General features: G+C 35.1%; 1 non-coding gene and 1 pseudogene across 2 annotated transcripts; both read left to right on the top strand.

Moving 5' to 3' along the window:
* Positions 1-527: 527 nt before the first annotated feature.
* Positions 528-13,224, top strand: LOC114291956 (ubiquitin carboxyl-terminal hydrolase 23-like; annotated as a pseudogene). The gene is made up of 8 exons (XR_014366457.1): positions 528-1,024; positions 1,566-1,680; positions 3,753-3,863; positions 4,418-4,590; positions 4,785-5,111; positions 5,948-6,073; positions 12,363-12,434; positions 12,959-13,224. The product of XR_014366457.1 is annotated as a ubiquitin carboxyl-terminal hydrolase 23-like (transcript).
* Positions 11,756-11,888, top strand: LOC145789987 (small nucleolar RNA snoR86). Its single transcript, XR_014328542.1, has one exon. It is a non-coding gene; the product is annotated as a small nucleolar RNA snoR86 (small nucleolar RNA).
* Positions 13,225-13,969: the final 745 nt, after the last annotated feature.

The raw sequence follows: 13,969 nt of genomic DNA, 5'->3' as shown, positions 1-13,969 counted from the left end.
ATAATTTTTTTTTATGTTTTAAATTTTTTATCACACGCACGTCATTTATATCTTTTCAATGTCAAATATTTTAAAAAATTCACTCCATACGCTTTGAAAAGAAAATAAAAAATTACAGGCACGGGATACGCTAGTAATAGTATATCACTAAGAGCATCTCCAACGGTAGTAGGTATTTTACCTATTTAAATATTACTATAAAGTATATATTTTGTTTTGCCTATCGACTGTTTTATGTTTTTACTCCAACCATACTCTTTATTTTAGCTATTTATCGAAATACTATTAATTTTATAGAATGCCACGTCAACAACAAAGATGGAGGGAAATGATACTAATAATTGAATACATTTTGCCTAACATTGAAGGCTAGCTACATGTATGAATATGAGTTGAGACAAAATACCTAATCATATGCCTAGTGCATTGGAATTGAAAAAAGTGAATCACACTAGGCATTTTAACTAACAAGTATTATATGCCTAGTGCATTGAACATGCATCCCCCTCGTCTCTGTCACCGAAAGCCCAAACCAAGTCTCTGGTTTTAGAGAGAGAAAGAGAGCTAGATACAGGTGCTTTGTAGAGAGAGAAACAAGCTGTTACATGTTCTATATAGAGAGAGAGAGAGAGAGAGAGAGGTGTTTTTTGGTTACAAAATCTGAAGATCTCTATTGTACTCAATTACTGAGACCTCTCTTATGATGGCTGAAACTCTGATCACACGCAATTCACAAGCAGATGAGTCATCGGACCCTCCGGCTCCGCCGTCAGTCGAATCTCTGTTCAGCAGAAAAGTCGATTTCCTCCCGGCGAAGAAGCCATTCTCTGGGTTCAGCAATGGCGGCGGAGGGTTTCGATCGGAGACTCTGAACCCAACTACTATCTCGGATCCACGGAGGCTCGGTGCGTCGGGCCAGGGCAGTGGTCAATCGGGTCTGGCTGGGAAGAAACCAGATGGGTCGGAGTTTTTGGATGTTGGGTTGGATCCTGAGCTCAGTTTTGGGATTACTTTTCGGAGAATTGTGAGTAGTTGTTCAGTTGATATGTATATATATGTGTGTTGTGTTTTTGGTAATTTCTGCTTTGTATTGTTCTATGGTTTGACAGTCTTTTGCCCTTTGTTCTAGATTTTGATTGGTTTAGTTTGTTGTTAATTTCTATACATTTTTTCGTTGTTTGTATTGCATTTTGTATACTTTTTCAGGTTTTTTTGTTTGTTTGTTGGGATTGGGTAGTTTGCTAGTTTTTCAATTAGATTGTTTTTCTTTAAAATTCTCTCTCTAATTATTGGATTTGCTTATAGATTAGGCTTTTGGTTGATGGATGCTTTAGTTTGTGTTTTATTTTAATTTTTTTCAAGGGTTATTGTGATTTTGCTATCTTTATTAGTTTGATTTGGCTTATTTGTATAATCAGCCATTACATTGTTAATTTGTAGGTGTTTGATTATTTATATAGTTGTATATTTACTTTTACTTTTATTAGTTTGAACTTTGTTGAATGTTGACTTGGTTTGAAGTTATCGGTATGCTTAACTATGAGGATGGTATGCATAACTTACAGGGTGCAGGACTGGAAAATCTTGGAAATACTTGTTTTCTCAATTCGGTTATATAATGCCTCACATATACAGAGCCTTTAGCCGCATATTTACAAAGTGGGAAGCATCAAAATTCTTGTGAGTTTCTATCACCCTCTCTCCCCTCATCTTGCACACAATTTACTAGATGAATTGCACTCATGATTCTGTGATGCTATATTTTCATGTTCATTATATATTTCCAGAAAAATTTCTGAAGTTGGATGAACAATTGGTGATCCAAACCTTGATTGAAATGATCTAGGACAAAACCTACCCGAGCTTGGCTCAACCTTAAATACCCTGAATGCAAAATGGACAAAGACACAACCACTTGTCTTCTGATATGTATATGTCCTTGACACAAGTACATTTTATTTTCTCATTGGTGGATTGTTTAGGTAAATATGTGTGCGCATGATGCATTTAAGTTTATGCACGAGTTTCATAAAATTGGACATACATGCTTAAACTTGAACTCGAATCAACCCATCTTATAAAACCCAGAACTTGGGCAGGCAACCCTACCTGTTTTGTGTTCTCATTCTCTTCCCCCAATGACCATGCCCATCCCCTAAATTGGCCGTAGATATTCATAACCATTTAGAGTTCTCACCAATGAACTGCAGTCGTATGCCAATCGTATAGATATTAATATGCTCCCAACCCTTAGAATCAATACTTGCTTGTTGAAGATGCATGTGTAGGCAATCCAAAATTTTTAACGTTGAAACAGCTTATTGAGTTGGAAGAAGAGTACACATATAGTAATTGTGTTTAATCTTTGTGCAATTTTTGCCAAAACAAGTAAATCAGTGGTGGAGTTAAGTTTTTTTTTTTTTTTTTTCCCTAGAGTCAATCAACAACTAATTGATTATGCTAAATTTTAGTTTATATAAAATATATCAGTGCTAACTTTCCCACAATCTTATATATGTATATCCATTATCATAGAAAATGATGGAAAACAAAACCCTAGCATACAAAATTAATTCACTAAAAATTAAAACTAAACAATTGATTTCTACAAAAATTACTTCATTACAAAGAATTGATGAATTGAAAAAATTAAATTATTATTAAAGAAGTTTTAGTGAGACCAATAGATGTAGTAGTGTAGAGATGCGATGCACTGACGGTAGATGGAAGTGTTAGGGGACCGGGTAGGCCTAGATTAACGTTGACTAGCGTTGTAAATAGAGATATGGATCTATTTAATTTGACTAGCGAAATGCCCTTTGATGAAGCCACATGAAGAAGAAGAATTCATGTAGTTGACCTCATTTGATGGGACTTAAGACTTAGTTTGGTTTGGTTTATTAAAAATGTTCGAGTTCAAGTTTTGTTCACTTATATCTTCATAACAAGTGAAAAAGATGTCAATCACAAGGATGTAAACTCTTTTTAAGAATTATTTATCTCATGACGTGGGATATGCGACTTGAAAGTTCACTTAAAGAGATGCTTCCGAATATGTTTTTAGGCTTAGTTTCATATTTTAGGAATTTGATTCACTACTATTATTGGATGTTAACCATTGACTGGAAAAAAAAATCCTGAAATATTTAAGAGAATACTAAATTGGCACCTATTCTTTTGAAGATTTCACTAAGGTCATTTGACTCCACTCTAGAGCATGTAGCTCTGCTTCTGAAGTCAATAATCAGAAAATCTTGACAATTTGTAACTAATTATTGACTTTGTATCTACACAAGGAGAGAATACAATTACCTCCAAGGTATCTTACTGTAACCTCAAATGTGCTTTAATACTATCCTTTCTTTTTGTTTTTTTGTGTGTATTTTTTGTCTTGTTTTAGTATTTCTCAAAGGGGATAAATTTTTTATTATTTTCTCAAAAAGGGATAAGCATTTACCCCAAATTTGCTGTGCGGATAAAGTGAAAATTTGCACTCCATTTAGAGTTTCCCACACTCCACTTTGAGTGTGCTTTAAAATTCCAAAATGTTTGAAGAAATGGATTAGGTAACATGATAATGGACTGCTAATAGGTCTGCTGTTATTTTTCTCTTTTTATATTTTAAAGGTTTTTTTGGGTTGTATATATGGTCTTCATTTTTTTTATTGTTGATTCCTATGTCTAGAACATTTGTTTGTGTTAATATTAGTATTCTTCATACCTTAATTTATTTTTTCAATCGATTCATGAAGGTTGTACTGCTGGATTTTGTGCTTTGTGCGCTATACAGAAACATGTTAGCCTTGCCCTACAATTAACTGGGAGAAGCTTAGCACCAAAGGATCTTGTCTCAAACTTGCGGTGTATCCTTATATTGTTTTATCGTGAATCACTTTCTTGAATTTCTGTTAACGTTGCAAGGTATTTATTTATTTGTTTTAAATTTTTAGCTTTATACATTTGAATGTATTCATTATCTGCTTTACTCCCTATAGTTCAAATAGGTTTTCACAAGATAATTTTTTATGCACTGTGGGTGTTGAGTTAAAGTTTGAACATTGTGGAAGCGATTTTCCCTTTCTCTTTTATTGAAATTGTGCCAATGCATGTTTCTTTTTCATAACAATATGAGGTAAATATGAATTTTTGTATACAAACTAAGGTTTCAGGTAGCTCAGAAATCAAATTTTGTATCATTATAATTTTACCTTGCATCTAGGATTCAAGGAATTTGGACACTAACTGGTAGTGTGAGGACACATTTCCCGCATAGCTTCTATGAGTCGTAAGTTAAATTATTGTTCACAACGCCCTCCTCTCCAAAAAAAAAAGGCTAATAAACCCAACCACCACAACATGGGTATTTTCTTCTTCTTTTTGTAGTTTTTAGAATTTGGAATCCTTGATCACATATTAGGCATATCTCAGAACTTTCGAAATGCCAGACAGGAGGATGCTCATGAGTACATGGTAAATTTGCTGGAGTCAATGCACAAATGTTGCTTACCTGCAGGAACACCAAGTGAATCACCTAGTGCTTACGTGAAAAGCTTGGTTCACAAGATCTTTGGTGGTCGCCTCCGTAGCCAGGTAAACATTTTTTCTTGTATGCCTGTTTCTGGAACATGTTGCCTTTGGAAATAACCATGAATTTCATTGTTATATAAATACTGACAATAATCTAGAAGAAGTTTTTGATGGATTTGCTCACAATAATAGAGAAATATATTAGCATTTGAGAATCTAGCTGTTTTCTTCATTAATAGTCTTGTTTTTATTTTCAGGTGAAATGCATGCAATGCTCTTTCTGCTCCAACAAGTTCGATCCATTCTTAGATTTAAGCCTTGAAATCAACGAGGCAGAATCGTTGCACATGGCGCTCATACATTTTACTGCCAAGGAATATTTAGATGGAGGAGAGGGACAGTATCAATGTCAAAGGTGCAAGCAAAACGTAAAGGCTCTCAAACAGCCCTCAATTCACAAGGCCCCTTATGTTCTTGCCATCCACCTAAAGCGGTTTGGAACATATCAACCTGGGCAAAAGATTGACAAGAAAGTTCTGTTTGGTCCCACATTGGACTTAAAACCTTTTGTCATTGCACCCTATGTAAGTGAACTTTTTATTGATGCCTGCCTATAATACTCATAGCTTGTATAGGTATAGTGGGGAACCAATTTTGTTTAGTTGTAACCAAATTTCCAAATTTTGAATTTTCAATGCCTCCATTTTCTATTAATCTGGAAAGTTCATTGATTTGAACATGTTATGTCCACAAATTTGATATTGTCATTGACAATCAAATGGATTTTATGTTTTTGAAATTAACAAAAATTGGAATGGTTGCAAGTATACTAGCTGCCAATAGAAAACGGGCTTGAGAGGATATTACACATACATAACAGGATTTAGCTTTTTGTATAGAACATTGGCAAATGTGGAAACATGAACCAAATTAGAAGCATAATGGGGAATGACTTGAAAACTTTCACCTGGTTATGCATTTACCAGGCATTTTCACCTGGTTTTTGATACATTTTCTTGCCAACATTTTATTCCAGTTACCCACATGTTGTGTTGGTTTTATGGCAGGGCAAGCAATGTGATATTGGCATCTGGAACATGTATTGGGTGTGGTGACTTTCTGCCATGTTCAATCTCAGATGATAGATTTATTATGCTCAAAACTCATCCACACGTGTAACACTTGAATTGCCAAAGGATGAATGATAAATTGCTAATAATTAAAAAAATCTGGTAACCAGATTTTTATAAATAGCCAGTTGGATTAAAATTCCTGATGGACCTACAACTTTATTGATCTAGAAACTAAATCTGTTGTGTATGCTTGGTAAATCTCTTAGGTAGCATTAGTACCAATTTGATGAGTGATTGATACCCCATGTGTTTTGTGCCATGGCTAATTCTTTGATTGTACTTGACAGGATGGAGATTTGAAGTATACTCTTTATGGTGTCCTTGTTCATGCCGGTTGGAGCACACATTCTGGCCATTATTACTGCTTTGTTCGCACATCAAGTGGCATGTGGTACTCCCTTGATGATCATCAGGTATTAGTTCTATCTGTCTGTTTGTTGGTGCCTTTTTGAAGTTTGTTTGGACATACTCCTTGACAATTTGGAGCCTTCATCTCTTAATGGTTTCACTTTGAACGGTGTACTTGTTCTTTAAAATGCTGCATTGGTTGAAAAGGGATATATTTTTATTGCCTTGTTTCCTAGATTTGTTTTGCTAGACCTTACAAGGGCATGTGGCGTCAATTAGGATATAAACTAGCTATCATGTTTTATCAAGATATTTGTTTGCAGCCAATAGACCATTTTTACATACTTTACCTTTCTTCAACTCATAGATGGTATGATACAAGCTTACTTGATCCTCCGGTTAGCTTAGCTCCTTTTTGTGTACAATTTATGTTGCTAGACTGGGAAGATTACCCATTGCTTTGATTAACAGTGTCCCAATACAGAACTGTGGAATTCTTGTTTTATAAAAAAAATAAAAAAATTGATAAAATAGATCTTTCTCTCAGACAAGCCATATAGTGGATATTAACTATGCCACCAATAGCTGAGGAATACATAACTCTTTGGATCTATGAACTAGAAACAACCTGTCCTTATTGTTTTATTATTGCAGTTTTAACCACCATGCCTTTGGTTCCAATCTCAGGACGAAGCCAAATCTAGCAGTTACTAGGCAATGTGAAAACCCCTTCTGGGCTCATAACACAACAGCCATGGTCTTACTACCCACCCTTTGTGTTCACAAATAAATTCTTCTTTTCTCTTTATAGATCCTTTTTTTCCCTGTGTTTGAAGAAAATTTTTCATCTCTTGGTTTTCTATTATTAATTTGTTGATTATGATTTTCTAACATCATTTTAGTTTGGTGATCATGCAAAATTAATTTAGGAAAATGCTTAAAGTTAGATCATTCAAATTATCTCTCTTAACTCATCGTGCGATACTCATGGAATTGTGGCAAGATGCAAAATTGAATAATGTAAAAAAGTATCACACGATTCTAGTTACAAGCCAATGTCGACACACTATATCTTAAGCCATACAATATGAGATAAATCGAACAATACATATAATTATTGTACGATTCTAACAACATTGCATAATACATAAGTGTCTCAAACTAGCCACCTTGATAAGATTGTTGCTATATGCCCCTCCAATTTCTTTAGACCCCACTTTTTCATATTTTTATTACCATTTTGCCCTAGCACAAAATACCTATTTTATCTTTATCCCTAACCACTCTACCTCTACCTCTACCTCTACCTCTACCTCATTCCCACATCATCCATTAGTTGCTCTGGCCTTTCCCCTGCCCTTCCCCTTGCTTTAGCAACCATCTCCCACCCATCCCTTGCTTTTCCCCACCCTCACCCGCCCTTTCCCAGCCCATCCTCGGCACCTACCCCACCACTTTCCCCCTCCCCCCCCCCTCTCTCTCTCTCTCTCTCTCTCTCTCTCTCTCTCTCAGTTAGAGGGGAGGCCGTCAGAGGGTGGAGAGGACTAGGGTGGCAAATGGAGGGTGGGGGCTACGGAGGTGGCGGGGAGTTGAAAGAGGCTGAGGGAGGACAGGGAAGGGATGCTAATGGTGGTGCTGGAGGTGGGAAAGGGTTGTGGAGTGGCGGTCGGAGCTGCTGAGGGGCAGGGGGGTGGTTGTTGGAGCTGGTGGTAGTGGGTTGTGTGTGGGGTGGTAGTGGGTTGTGTGTGGGGTGGGTGGGATTACGGTTTGCTAGTGGATGACACTTTTGGTATTAAGTGGGGTGTCTAAAAAAAAATAATAAAAATCAAAATTTGTTGGTGGGTGCTCTAAGAAATTTGGTGAAGCTATTATCAACACTCCCTTGATAAAATGATTTACTTTGGCGTGACCTTACTACACTTGGTTGAGTTTGTTAATGATTTCCTAGAAATATGATTTGGTAGGACATTAAATTGCAATGTTGCCACAACGTTACCCCGAACCACAACTTCATTTGTTGATTCTAAACCATCAGCCGATTCATACCTCCACTTAGTTTCACCCAAGCTTCAATCTGGTCATGGATAGATCACCTAGCTTCACATCCACTAACAGTGACAGTTACCCTATGCAGATTGGCTTTTGCTATGGCTCTAGTGGGTTCCCTTAATCAAAGCCACTACCTATTTGTTGGGAATGGCTATTGCACAAAATGAACTCTCAATTATTTCATGGATCCTATTTCTATTTTTGTGAAGTCTTGACCAAGGGGATTCTTTCTTGTACAAATGGTACTTTGAACTTGGACTGAGTATGAAAAAATTGACTACACTTTTATCTTTTAAGTTGTTTTGTTGGACACAACATTAAGATGGAATGATACATAGTAGCCTTATCTCTATGCTTGAAATTGACTATACTTTTATTTTTTAAGTGGGTTTGAGAATATTGCCCGATGATGAACATGAGAGATCGTTTGAAACTTTTGAATTGCCCGCTTTTATTCAAAATTGGATGCACTTATATATACTTTAGCCTAGTCAAACACATTAACCAACCTTTTTCTAGACCAATCGAGCCTTAATAGACCTCTAGGGTTGAAATTCTTTTCGAAACCTTTTTCACTTGTTACGATCCTAAAAAAAGATTTTGTTTTTGTGTGACATGTGATGTGAAGAACTTTGCAAATTTCAAAATTACCTAATATGGAGTAAAGGCAAAATGGATGCTCTATGTAGTATATTGGACAACATAGATTGTCTCGCCCCCGATTTTTAAAGATCAATTAGGCGGAAACAAATTAACTTGGTGACAAAGCCTGGGGTCTTGGGGGTGTACTCTCTCCAAGGTTCAGGGATCGAAACTTCTTAGGTGCTAACAGTTCCTTGGGGCCATCGGACCAGGGGAAAACCCTCGAATTAACCATGGTGCACTTGTGGGAAATTCCTTGCCGAGGACTTGTGCACTCCTGGGACATTAGTCGGGTTTTGATCTAGACACCTCTGTCCGTGCCAATAATAAAAAAAAAAAACCTAAGCATGAGGTTTTAATTAAAAACTCCCTTTATTACTTAGTTCATTCTCAAAATCCCTTTCCATAGCCAATTCTCATTCAATTATGAAATTTAGGTTTGTCTCGTAAAATGTGTGCCCAATGGCCTTAAATTGTATGAGGCTGGAAAAATGTCCATTTTTCCTTTATAAGAGCCTAACGGAACTTTAGGTGACAAAACAAGTGTCTGGATAAAATTCAGCTTGTATTAGGAAGCATGCCATTTGATAGTTTTTGAAATAATTTGCCCTTTAAATTCAAAAACTCTAGTGTTCTCTCACGTACTAAACACATTCTCGCTTGGCGCCCAAACTAATAAAATGAAGTACATCATGCAATAACAGAAATAAATGTTTAAGTTACATACCCGAAATTAATTAATATAATAATCCAACAAAAGATGTAAAGGCATGCAAGCCCAATTAATGTGGGTTTGAACTTAACATGACAAACTACGGCCCAACGCTTATGCCGGCGGGTGTCCATTAGTACCTACACAATGCGGGGGGGGGGGGGGGGGGGGGGTGAGTATTGACACTCACCCAACAGTAATCTCATTTCTTACTAAGTAAACATGTTAGTGTCGTGGCAAATAAATTATGTAATGGAATGTCCAATTTCTTAACTTAATTTATTAAGTCCATCTTATTTAATTAACTCACTAGAGATAATTAAATAATGGAAAGAATCCGAAATCAATAACCGCCAATAGGGCTTCAATAACCTGCCAACAGGGCAAAAAATTTAGCCTTGCCAACACATACCATATCCAAGCTATAAATAAGTAGATACTAGGTCCTACATTGATCTCACCCGATGCTCCCTCTGAGCTGCATGTTAGAAAATCCACACCACCCTCTCCACAGAAGCTACTATTGCTATCAACTGCGTAGTGTCCGGGGTTCTAACCCTCAAATAGCTCGATCCACTATCTCCTGAAGCTTATTGGCAATACCGGCTATAAGCCTATAACCTGGGCCACGCCTGTAAAATCAATAGTACCGACCAAAAATCAACTGAGTACAAATAAAACTCCAAACTTGGTTATTTAACACTCAGTCACAAAATTACTATTACAGTTGGAATATTTTTCGACACTTGGCCATTTTCTCAAAAATGTTCTCCTTGGCGAATACCCCCAAGGGTCCAATCTCAATTATGCCCCCAAGGCATAATTGACCTAAATGCCCTTAATGTACAAATTACTAAGATGCTCTCAAGGACAAAATTACCAAATTGCCCTCAAGGCATACATTATCAAAATGCCTTCAAGGCATCATTTACCATTATATCCCAATTAACCACAAGTTAATTTCTTATATGATAAATTCAAGAATTTCACCCAAATTACTTTTAATGGATTATTTTACCCTTAAGTGGCCAAAATCACCATTTAGCCCTTACAGTCTCTAAATTCATTAAATAACCCAACAAATCCACAAAAGTAACTTAAACCTTAAAATAATCATAAGAACATATTTACTCAAGAAACTAGCAAGCAAAACTAGTTTGAAAATTTTGAAAAAAATAGCAAAACTCAACTAAATCAAACCATGTTTTTAATTAGGCTATTTAGCCCCATGATTAGTCTAACTACATTATTTTTCTCAAATTTTCAACACTTCTAAGATTTCACACAATTCTAAAGTTACCCAAAAACTATGTTGCACGGACACGGACACGGGACACGACACGACACGGACACGCGAAAACGCAAATTTTCAAAAAATAGGGGACACGATATGCTGGGGACATGTTTAATATATATAATTTTATTTATTTATTATATGTATAAAATTAAAAAAAAATTTATTAGTTCCTATACAATTATAATAATAATAAAATTAATAAACATATTTCTTAAATTGTTTTTAATAAAAATATTTTTTTTTAATAAAAAATGTTTTTTTTTAAAATAAAAATAATTTTTTCTATAAAGTTTAGGTTTAATAAAAGTAAAGATAAAAGAAAAAAAGGAAAAAAAAAGGGAGGGGAGAGAGAGATGTAATCAGGAAATAAAAAGGAAGGGAAAGAGACGGGAGGAGAAAAAGAGAGAATGAAAAGAAGGAAGTGAAATTAGAAAGAGAGAAGAGAATAGAAGAAGAAAAGAGAGACGAACCAGAGAAGATGAATTAGAGACGAAGACGAGCAGAGAAGATGAACCAGAGCAGATAAGACGAAGAAGATTCAGGTTATGGCTTCTTTGATTCATCTCTTTTGAACCGATTAGGGCTTTTTCGTTCAATCAATCTCTCCCTCAATCTGTTTCCCTCTTTCTCTCCAACAGCTTAGGGTTCTTCGATCCGTGTCCAGAAAGTGTCATCGTGTGTCCATCGCGTGTCCAACTGAAAAAATGCAAAAAAAAAAAGAGGACACGTTAGAGAGAGTGTCGGACACGTGTCCGACGCGTGTCCGTGTCTGACGCGTGTCCATGTCTGACGCGTGTCCGTGTCCGACACTCGTACGCTAGCCTTGGGAACGTGTCGGTGCTTCATAGTCCAAAAATTATGTTCTTTACATCAAAAGTCTTAGAATATGGCATATAGACAACACCTTCTGATATTTGAGTAAAAAGCCCCAAATGTTTCTCGTACCCAATTCTTTCTGTGTTTTCGTTCTCTCTTTTACATGTTTATGTAAATATATGTATTATGTATTAGGGTTTGTGATATAGAAGAAGGAAAAGCCAATTTGCAGAGCAAGGGCGTCAATGAATCAATGATGAACCACTTGCATTGAAGGTTGGCAATAGTAGAAAAATTGCGATTCTCCGTGCCTTTCAAACATAAACTTTCATTTTGATTATGGCCTCGAACAAATCGCTAAATCCCATATTTCTTTTTGCGTCTCTCTGTTTTTTTGGTGAATCTAAACTTAATAGTTTTCTTTGATTTGGTTTTTTTATTTACTTTTTCTTTACGATCTCATCTGTTTTTCCCCCCCTTATTTTCTTCATAATTTTTTTTTTACTATTGTCAGATTTTCTGTTGTTTTGCTTGATTTTCTCCTCTACCAAAGAGGATCTGTGTATTGAAATCCTTTATGTTTTTTGAAGGATTACACAGATAGATACGATTTGTTACCCGTATTATGACTATTGAATATTGATGATATGATTTTGTTGATGTTTGAACTTACGAACATCATATGATTTTTCAGCCGCAAAAGAATTAACCAAAAAATTATGAGTTAAATTATTTGAAAAATATTATTTATAAAATTATTGGAGATGGTTAGAGACTTGGGTGATGATGTATAATGGTTCAAACCAATGATGGAGGGGTGATCGTGATTTGTAATTAGGTGGCAGAGAGAGGTCAGTGTAATTTAAACTTGTGGGGATGTCTCCATCTTGTCAAAAGCCTCAATAGATAGGTCAGTGTAATTTACCCAATTATTTAAAAAAAAAAAATCTTGGACTATATCATATTTCTTAATTTTTTACATGTATTAGTAACAAAACTAGATTCAGTGTAGTTTACCCAATTATTTTAAAAAATTCTTGGACTATATCATATTTCTTAGTTTTTTGCATATTGTAGTAATGAAACTAGATTCAGTTTTCAGCTTTTTGTTTGTGGATTTTGATGTATTTTCTAGTCTAGAGCTTGTGACAGAGCCATTTATCTATTATTTTCTACTAAAATATTTATTGATTGCCAAATGGAATTCTAAGAAAAATGCTACTAGTTTAGCTTACATATGGACTTCCTCTTTGCTCTCCAGATATTTTTTCCCTTTGATCCTTCTGAATTTTTTAGAGTTATGTTATGACTCTTTTGGCTTTGTAGTCCATTCTTATTCTCTATTTTTAACAAGCTTGATCTCAAATATAGTTTAGCTTTAATTTTCACTTTGATATGATTTTTTATTGAAGCATTTTGGGTGTTAATTTGTAGGGTCAAGAGGGAATCTGGAGGGAAATATATAGAGAGATGGAGGGAGAGAAAAACGGTGGCGCTACTTGCATAATGATGTCGCCAAATTGAAGGTTGCTTATAGTAGTCCATAGGTTCCTTTGTTTTTCTTTGCTCAATCAAACTTTGTTTTATCGTAGGAATGACTCATTTTTTGTTGATAGAGCTACTATGTATGTAGCAGTAGATATTTGAAAATTGAAATCAGTTTGAGTAATTAAAGTTTAATGCTTTGATTTACTAGGAAATATTTGTTGTTTATTTTTTTCAAATGTAAATAATCATGTTTTCAAATTTAATAAGTCAGATTTTTTTTTTTATCAAATACCAATCATGGTTAAAATAGAATGGAGATCTTTTGTCATTTACAATGACACTAATTGCGATGTATGTTTTAGAAATGATCAGTCTTATTCAAAAACTGAGATCTTCTGCCATTTATAATCACACTTTATGAAAAAATGTGATCTTTTTCCATTTTCAATCATACTTCTTGAAAAATTGAGATGTATGTTTTAGAAACCATCAGTTATGTAGAAAAATTGAGATGTATGTTTTAGAAATGATCAATTATGTAGAAAAATTGAGACATTTTGCCATTTACAATTACAATTTTTGAAAAACTGAGATGTATGTTTTATATATGATCACAATTTTATAGAAAACACTGAGAACTTAATTTGTGTTTTTAGTTTACTATAACGGTTAGAAAGTGTGATGGAAAATAAGGATAAATCATCACACTTGCATTGATCACGCTTTTTGTAATGTGAAAAATTGAGATTGATAAATACTCTATAGTTAAAAGCTGAGATTGTTTAGCTTTTTTGTAGTAGGCACTCTAACTCACCAACAACCAGTTTAGCTTTTTTGTAGTAGTTAGGCTAACTCACTAACAACCAATATAGAAGCAATTTGGCTCAGTTGAACCATAAAAATTGCAACTGATGTAAAGCTTTAAATTGCTATGCAAGGACAAGCCAAATAAAACGC

The sequence above is a fragment of the Camellia sinensis genome, chromosome 4 (genome assembly GCF_055761805.1).
Source record: "Camellia sinensis isolate YWXY chromosome 4, ASM5576180v1, whole genome shotgun sequence".
NCBI lineage: Eukaryota > Viridiplantae > Streptophyta > Magnoliopsida > Ericales > Theaceae > Camellia > Camellia sinensis.
This window is presented reverse-complemented; position numbering and strand designations above follow the sequence as displayed.